At 49.1% G+C, this 8,831-nt stretch overlaps 1 long non-coding RNA gene across 1 annotated transcript; it reads left to right on the forward strand.

The window, feature by feature from the left end:
* Positions 1-6,252: 6,252 nt before the first annotated feature.
* Positions 6,253-8,081, forward strand: LOC116665038. The gene is made up of 3 exons (XR_004321625.1): positions 6,253-6,404; positions 7,326-7,432; positions 7,779-8,081. It is a non-coding gene; the product is annotated as an uncharacterized LOC116665038 (long non-coding RNA).
* The last annotated feature ends 750 nt before the right edge of the window (positions 8,082-8,831 follow it).

Below are 8,831 nucleotides of genomic sequence, written 5' to 3' on the forward strand. Positions count from 1 at the left end.
GGGGAAGGGCAGGGGTCTGGATGGAGCTCTGGGGAGAACTCTAAGTGCAACTGAACAAGGAAACGGGCTGTGGCTGCTTCTGCTGATGCTCTGGGGGCAGTCCTCCACTTCTGTCCCTTCTAAGAGCCCCCTCTGCATGTGACCTCGACACCCAGCCCATCACTGCCTGCTTTATGACTCTCAAAGTCTCCCGTTAATGGACAAGACTGCTTGGTTACTGGGGTCTTTCTGAAGCCTTTGCAACACCAGCATTTCTTACTTAGGTGGATGGCCCTGTCCTCAGGCCCAGGTAAGCTTGTGTTCCTGGGGAAATAAGCACCTTTGCTCCCTGACAAAGGGGAGGAGGAGTGCTCTGCCCACAAACCTACCAGGCCCTGATGAGCAGTATGTGTCAGCTGGGGCGGGTGTGGTGGCTGGGAGAACAGCCACTGAGGTCACTTTCACTGAATTTCTTTCGGTTCTGCAATTGCACTGTGCTCCCTCCCATCCCAGAGCCCTACAGAGCCCTCGTACCCACAACCTGGCTGTTCTGACCTCAGTCACTCGTTCACTCATCATACGTCTGCCGAGCTTCTCTTATACACCAGCCAGTGTCTCCAAGGTGCTGGGTGAACAAGCAGAGGGCATGGTGGGGTGTGGAACTGACAAGGAGGTATGGCTCATGCCTTCATCATCTCTGGTACCCTGTGTGTCGGAGCATCACACTGAGAACACCTGACCGGCAGTCCTTAGGGCTAACCAGCAAAGAAACCCACAGGGGCACAGAGGGGGAGAGAGAAATGTCAGACTTGGAGGCCAAGTCAGGAGGGCTAGAAATTCGACCCCTCTTTTCCCCAATAGTCATCAAGGCAGGCTCTCAACTCTTTGACCATGATCCACTTTAAGAAATATCTCTAACATTACAATCCAGTACACACATATGTATATAAGTATATGCATATGAATATACATACAGCTCCAAAATGTTATAAGATGTTAACAAACTTTACTATGTATAATGAACTCTGATATATTTTTTATCCTATTCTATCCCATCCAAAATGCTGGTTATGAATTTTGCAGCCCACTAAAGGATGGCAAATATCAGTTTGAAAAAAAACACCAAAGTAGGGCAAGGAAGGTAACACTTCATGTCGGAAAGAAGTTACAATCCAATCTCATTTTAAATGCATTCAAGGAATCTTCTACTTAGATTCTTCTAGAAATCAAATCAATCTATTCTCTATTTGCATTTGTGAGGACCCAACCTTCTGCTTTGGGGTTTGCTTAAAGCAAAGTGTGGCCTGCCAACCAGATTCAACCCTCTGCTTGTTTTGGTAGGCCCGAGAGCTAAGAATCATTTTAAATGGAAAAAAAAAAATTAAAAGAAAAATTTCCCAACACATGAAAATTACATGAATTTCAAAATCTCAGTGTCTGTATGTGTTGGACCTTGGCCACACTTGTTCGTTTGCATATCATCTGTGGCAGCTTTTCGGCTACAGTGGCAGGCTTTGGCGTGGACTGCAAAGCCTAGAATATTTACTATGTGACCCTGACCCCTGACTTAAAGAGTGTTATTTCTTATGCTAGGGATAGGATGACCATCAAAGAAACAAAGAAGCAGTTTTGCTGATGTGGGGAGTTTAAAGGAGCTTTGCTTTCTCTGAGCCTCTCCTTGGCTGGCCAGAGAATCTTCTTAATCCCGTAACTCACCAGCTGGGTGGGCAGTGGTCCAGCAGTTGCTCAGAGCCCCCAGCCGCTCTTAGGCACCATGTGGCCAGGCCCAGGAGGCAGGTGTTGGGGCTCCGGAAGTTTAGCCTTTGAAAAATCAGCCAGCACTGGCCTCAGACTTCTCCATTAGACTTTTCTCTTCCCTCTCGTCTTGCTAGCAACACTTTTCTCTGGTCTTTCTCTATTTTCCTTTGGGCTTTTATTGCCTCTGGGTCATACCTTCCCAACAAAGTATGTGGCAAAGTCAACTTTTTGGAAATATTAATGAATGTCCTCCCAACCCCCTCTTTTCTTTTTTTTAACCCCTCCTCTCCTCAAACTCCGTGCCTCCCCAGACAGCCAGGCTGTTCTGTGCTCTTGTCTGGAGGAAGCTGGGGTGAGGGGGACAGGGAACCTCTCTGGCTTTAACTTCAGGGCAGGGAGGCCTTGAGACTCTCACTCAAAACTGTTGCAGGGGAACATGAAGGTAGAGATCAAGGCTTCTGCTCTACCTGAAGGGGGTGGAAATGGACGGGGAGGCTATGTGCAGAGGCATCAGTGAGGGGAGGGAGGGAGGGAGACACAGCCCCTGAAGATGCAGAGTCCGGCACTGGGAAATTGTCAGCGAACACTGGGACCATCAGCCTTCACTTTGGCCACTGGCTGGCCTGCCCTCATCTTGGTGGGAGTATCTTCTACAGCAGTCAGAACGTCCCACAGGGCATGATGCCATCCTAGCCTCCAGCTGTGGCTTTCTGCCCATCCATCTGCCCTGCAAATTCCCCAATCTGATTTAGTCCCAAATCGAGGAGATGGGCATCTGGATATTTAGTGGACAGAGTCAACCTGAGATTCCCCTCCCATCTGGGACAAACTTGATGTGTCAAAGTGACTGACATATTCTAGATTTCCACAGTTCCTGTTGTCAGACGTGGGACTGGGCTGGCCAGGCTGGTGGTACCTGCCCTCTCCAGGGTGTGTGTGTGTATGTGTGTGTCTTCCTGTGTACTCAGGGAAGCTAGTGTGTCCAGGAGGATGTGAGTTGGGATCTGGGATTTGGTGGTGGTTGAGAATAAATGGATGGAGAGCAAAGTAGCCAGACAGATGTCAGCGAGGGGCAGAAACAATGCCTGCTCTCCTCACAAGTCCAGTCTGCTGGGCTTGACATCAGGGACAGAGTCCCACTTTTTTCTGCTCCATTCCTAATTTTGGTGCAGTGAAAGGAGGAGCAGAGCAAAGACAGGCTGAATTTCCTCATCTCCCCACATCTCTGACCCAACCCCGACCTTGGTAACTTTGCCTGATTTGAGAGGTGGAGAGAGTCTTTCTCCAGCTGCTCCCCCACTCTCCCCCAACCCAACCTTCTGCTAATGGACAGTGGCAAACTTCCTCTCATCTGCCAGGGTTTGAAAGCTTGACTTGCATTTCACAGAAGTCAGCTTGAGTTCAATGGCAGTAGATTGCCTGATCTCATTTATTTTCTCCTTTAATACGTGAAGTTAGGACAGCTAAAATTTGAAATGGAAATTTATGCAAATACTATGTAAATTAGGTCATTCCCAGATTAACTGGGGGAAAAAATCTGGTCGCTTTAGCAGGCACCATCTGTTCCCTCCTCATTCTTTCCATATCTGAACCCCACCCCCTTCCTTCCCCATCCACTTTGAAACTTGTTTTCCTGTGGCTGAGAAAAAAGATCTTTCAAGGGAAGGAAACAAATCACCCATCAGTGCTCCAGGTGGGCCGTTCTGATGTCCGTTCTGCTATGGGAAGAGGCTCAGGTGAAGGGCTGGGATGAAGTTAGGATTAATTGTGGGCTAATGATGCTTCCTTGAAGGACAGCGCTGCTCGGGCTGGCTGTGCTGGCCTGGCTTGTCCTAAGCTGAAGAAGCCGGTGGAGGAGGGGTGGTCTCAGAGTGAGCTGCCATACCAACAGGTCTGCCATGTACACCCCCAACCACCCCCCACCTTTCCACTCTTTCCTTCTGGCCTCTCCTGCCTATGATTCTTCTTCCTTCTCTTTGCCTTTGCCCAAAGTCCTCTTAATAGAGCCCAAAAGCTCTCTTACTCCCTATTGTGGCAGATGGAGCAGAAAGGTTTGGGAGTTGTGCAATCTTGGGAACTTCTGGGTCCAGGTATGTTGGTTGGGGGCAGGAGAAGAGCTCCAGTGCCCAGGCCTCCCACTCCTCCCCTGTGGCTCCAGCCTATTCCTGATTTGGGACAGTGACAGCTGCAGTCCTGCTCTGGGGAGGCAGAGCCTAGTACCCCTATAGCTGGAGAAGTTCCTACTCCACATTTCTTAACCTTCTTTTCATCATACCAGACAAAGGCTGTTCCTGTGGGGGAAGAGAAGGGCTCCTGACTCCTTTGTTCAGTGTCACTTTCTCCCTGAAGGGGGCGGGGAGTGAGAGACTGCCCAGCAGTTCATTAGCTCCTCCCTTCTGCAATGAGGAAGCCTCATGCAGCAAAGCCCCAAGCAAGCAAGTAACTTCAGCGTAAATACTTCTTTGGTTGCTAGCCACTGACATTTTGAGGTTGTTATTGCAGTAAAACTTAATGAAAGCTGACCAATATACCCTCTGTAATCTTCATTAACCTTTCCCCAAAGCCCCTTTAAAATTTTAAAAAATTATTTAAGTTGCGCATGTGACATTTTCTTAATTTGAAGTCAAATCAGAATAAAAGCATCTTCATACAAATTTGCTTTTTTTTCTTGATTCATTATATGACAGTAAAAATCACATGTGCATAAATAGCTTCAAAACCAGACCTCCAGGCAGTGGGAACACTCAATGCAAAGGCCCTGAGGCCAGAATATAATGAGCCCAGTGTGGCTGGAAATGAGATCAGAGAGGTGGAGGGTGGGCTTGAGCTTGGCCCCAAAGAATGTGCAATTTCAGGATGGACGCACCAGGTGGCACCATGACCCTCTTCATAGTTACCATTGACCACACATGCTGGTAGTAGAGGACAAGGCAGACACCTCCACTAAAAGTTCTGCCAGGGAATCAAAGTCCAGCAGGCACTAAGCAAATCATAAAAGATTCTTAGAAATGGAAGAACTTTTGAGATCTCCCAATCTAGTTGATTGCCACCTAGGGTCCATGACGATTTGGAGGGGCTCTAGGATTCCCAGAATCCTTTGAATTGCAAAATGCACTTTTCAGGGGGAACCTCCGAAGACTCACTCCAAGGGATCTATGACCCAAAAAGGGCAAAGAACCTCTGACTCCAAGCAATCTTCCTTCCAAGGTCAGATGTGAAGAGAATTTGCTCAGCAGCAGGCATCCTGGGCTAAATCCACTTTTTACTAGGTGCCCTGGATCCAGACCTGAGTCTGCAAGCCCTGTTTTCTCTTGGTGGAAGAACCCAGAGGATGCCCTGAAGCTCCAGGCCTGAAGACACTGGGGCCCCTTCAAGAAATCAGAGTTTTAGTGAGGGGCCTGCAAGCTCACACACAGACTCTCCACTGCCTTCCCACTGAACAAACAGCAAGCCTTGCACATTTGTGCACTGCTGGTTTTCAAAGGTGCCTAGATGTTCTTTGGATAAATAAAATATCACTTAATGTGGTTACTGAATTCAGTTACTTTGATCATAGAGTTTCTTACCTACTAGATGCTTTCTCTCTCTCTCTCTATATATATATATATCTTATAAGTCTAATATATAAGTAGTCTAATATAAGCCTAATATGGGGAGGAGTGTCTGTCAAATAATTTGAACTAAATAGGAATCTTTATACTCAAAGTGGGTGAAACCACGGTCTGTGGCAAATGGGGAGACTGGGTGTGGAGAAATCTGATAACCAGGGAGGGCGGAGAGGGGTGGCCAGGGGATGGACACCCGGGCGGGAAGCTGTGAGGGGCGGCAGGTGGACGGTGGAAGCAGAAGTGAGACTCGAGCTGTGGGACCATTCAAGTGGAACCACAGACAGAGACCGAGGCTCGCTCCTCTGACCGGGAAGATGCAAATTTTAAATTCAGCATCTTGTTTTTTTTTTTAAAATCCCCTGATACTACTTGTATTTGCTATTGGTATTTTAAAACACCAATTTAAATACCACATTTACCAGAGTCTCTTCTCGGAGCCCAGCTTCCTCCTCCTCCTTGCCTGAGAGAAAGGCTCAGAAAACCCAAGGATCAACCTCAGGTGGTTAGACCTGCAGGTGGGTGGTTCCCCTGGGATGCTTTCAAACGAAACTGTGAGCAGAAAGGAGAGCTAGGGACTGGGATTCCTTTCAAGGGTTCCTATCAGCTTTTCTCCACTTCACTGCCTAAGCATGCCCTCTGGGGGCCAGGGTGACTGAATATTTATCAAGGGCCTCCTGGCTGACGACGTGGGAGACTGAGAACAGGAAAATCAGGCCCTGGCAGGTGTCTGTGGAGCCTGCCTGGGTGCTGGCCAGGGTCAAGTTGCCCAGGTGACTACTGAGTTACACGCTGCCCCACCGCCCACCTCAGGAGGCGTGTGTGGGCCTGGGCGCTACCAGAGTTTGCTTCGTGGGGCCATTCCCCACCCTGACTTCCACTGCTCGCCCAGACCCGACTGTGGCTCCATTGTCCACGGTGGCCTGGGCTGACCAGCTCGGCTTGGAGCCCTGCCCTGGGAGGACACAGACTACCACGGCGTCACAAAGCACTGCTTTGTGGCCCTGACAGGAGGATTTTGTCACTAGCTGGGAGATGGCCCCTGGCAGATCCTGGCATGTGGTGAGCAGACAGCTCTGTGCTGGTCATGGTATTTTGAGTACCCCCAGTTGGATGTGCTCACTGGCACCTTTTGTGCTGACCCAGAACAGGGGTGGGGGTGGCACAGAAGCAGTAGTTTGTGCCTGGTGCCCGCCACTGTGCAGGTTGACAGCAATGGCACCATTAAGGTTGCACAGGGCCCTGACGTGGTGGTCTTCCTGGTTTCAAGGCAGGGGCACGGGTCCCTAAATAGTGGTAGCATCCTGTGGGTGCCATATCTGACCCGAGGAGAATGGAAGTGGATATCATGGGGTAGAAAAGAATTTCTTAACCAAGACACACACATATGCACAGTCACAAACCATTCAACTGAAGATTAATTATTTCAACCACGTTAAATTTGAGGACCTTAGTTCATTTCAGGTACTTTAAAGATAGTCAAAAGATAAGCCACAAACCAGGAAAAGATATGCGTAACACATAAGGGACAGAGGATTTGAATCAAGACTGTATCGAGAGTCAGGCACTCTTTGTGGAGTGGAAGGAGGAGGAAAGGGACCAAACAGTTCAGTAGATAAACGGGCAAAAATGACAGGCATCTTACAGAAGAGGAAACACACAGGGCTAAGTAAATATGGAGATGCCAGCCTTGTCAGTACCCAGGAAAGTGCAAACCACGACCGTGATGAGGTCTGGTTACTCCGGTGGTGCAGGCATTTGGACCCTCCCAGCCCAAAGAGCTCTCCTCAGATGGTTCTCAGTGACCCTGGACCTTTCCCTGGGAGAGGGGCGGGGACCGCTGGGCCCTGCAGAGCCTGTGGTTTGTCCTTCCCCCAAGTATCTTCCCACCTACAGCGTGAGTGGGACCCCTGTCCTTTCCCTTCCTGTCCCTGCCAGACCCCCAGCCCCCTTCTCAGCATCTTCCTTTGGCTCTTCTCCTAGGTCTCAGCCTGGCCACCTGGGCTGCAAGGACATCTTTTCAAACTGAAAATTAGTTCATGTCATCTCACAAGCCCGTGGGGACCTCAGGGCAGGCTATTTACCACAAGGTAAGTATGCTGACAATTAGCACCTTCTAGACCAAGTCCAGGTAAAAGAGGGACTCCCTTGTAACCGAGCAGGATCCTATGGGTCCTTCCTGGGGCAGACCCCCTACTCTGTGTCTTCCACCTGCCTAAAGAAAAACTTTAGCCTCCTAGGCCTTCTCCGAGTTCCAAAGAATAAATTTAATCAGAGAAGTGAGAAAATGCAGAAAGGAAAATAGTCAAGACAAAATAATAATAGTTCAGTCATTAAACAAAGGCAAGGGACTTTAGTTTAGTTAGTCAAGGGCTGTAGATAATATTCTGAGCCATATCCTTTGAGCCACTTTGCAGAAACCGAAACTCCCACCAGGTGGAAGAAGTTAACTGTATGCTGCCCACAAGCACGGAGACCCTAGACTGGTGGGAACCAGAAGATTGATGATGTTGACGCCCGATTACCTCACCACCAATCAATCAGAAGAATGTCCACAAGCTGATCACACACTCCACAACCTGCCCTCCCTCACCCTGCTTTTAAAAACTTTTCCCTGAAAGCCATTGGGGAGCTCGGGTCTTTTAAGCACTAGCTGCCTGAGGACTGCCTGTTCAGTGCCTTGCAGTAAACAGCTGCACTTTCCTTCACTAGTGTCAGTAGATGACTTTCCTGCGTGTGGGCGGGCGGACCCAAATTTGGTTTGGTAACACCCTCAGCTGACTGTAATCCCTTCTCCTCCCTCGTGGGCAGCAGTGCCTGCCATTGGCTGAGGCAGAAGCCAGGTGTGAGAAGTGGCATGTGCAGACTTGGCCAGCTCTGGGGAGGCCCCCCTCCTAACTAGGCTCCCTTGCTTGCACTTTCCTTTGGGGACTACCTGGCCATGAATCCTTTCCTGATGAGCCTTTAAGAACTAAACAGGCAGCTAAAAGAATATCCTGAAATGACAGAACCCATGCTTGGCGTGAGAACAATATACAGCTGAGCATACGGTGAACTTCTGCATCATTATATATCCAAAAAATAAACACTAAGTAGTGGGAGTTGGGTGCCACTTCCAAACTCGCTGCCAAGAGGAATGGTGAGACCTTTAGTCAGGTGTGACTGAGGGACTGCCATGGTCGTGGGTGGCTTTCCTTGCCGCTCTGTTCTCAGATATCTGGATCTCGGCTCCTCTCTCTCCCTCGGGTCCACCCAATGTGTCTTCCAAGACAGCCCAGGCCACCGTGGTTGCCATCCTTCAGCGTGGACTTTGTGAACACAGCAGGCAGGGTGGATCTTTGATCTGCAGTGGCTTCCCCTGGATAGTCCTTGTCAACCGTATTCCCCTTGAGATTTATGTCATTCTTTTTCGGTCCCTCTCCTTTTCTTTTTTTCTGTCTTTCACTCAACAAACCAAGCTTTCATTATGCACCAGATAGTCTTCTAGGC

This window comes from Camelus ferus, chromosome 7 (genome assembly GCF_009834535.1).
Source record: "Camelus ferus isolate YT-003-E chromosome 7, BCGSAC_Cfer_1.0, whole genome shotgun sequence".
NCBI lineage: Eukaryota > Metazoa > Chordata > Mammalia > Artiodactyla > Camelidae > Camelus > Camelus ferus.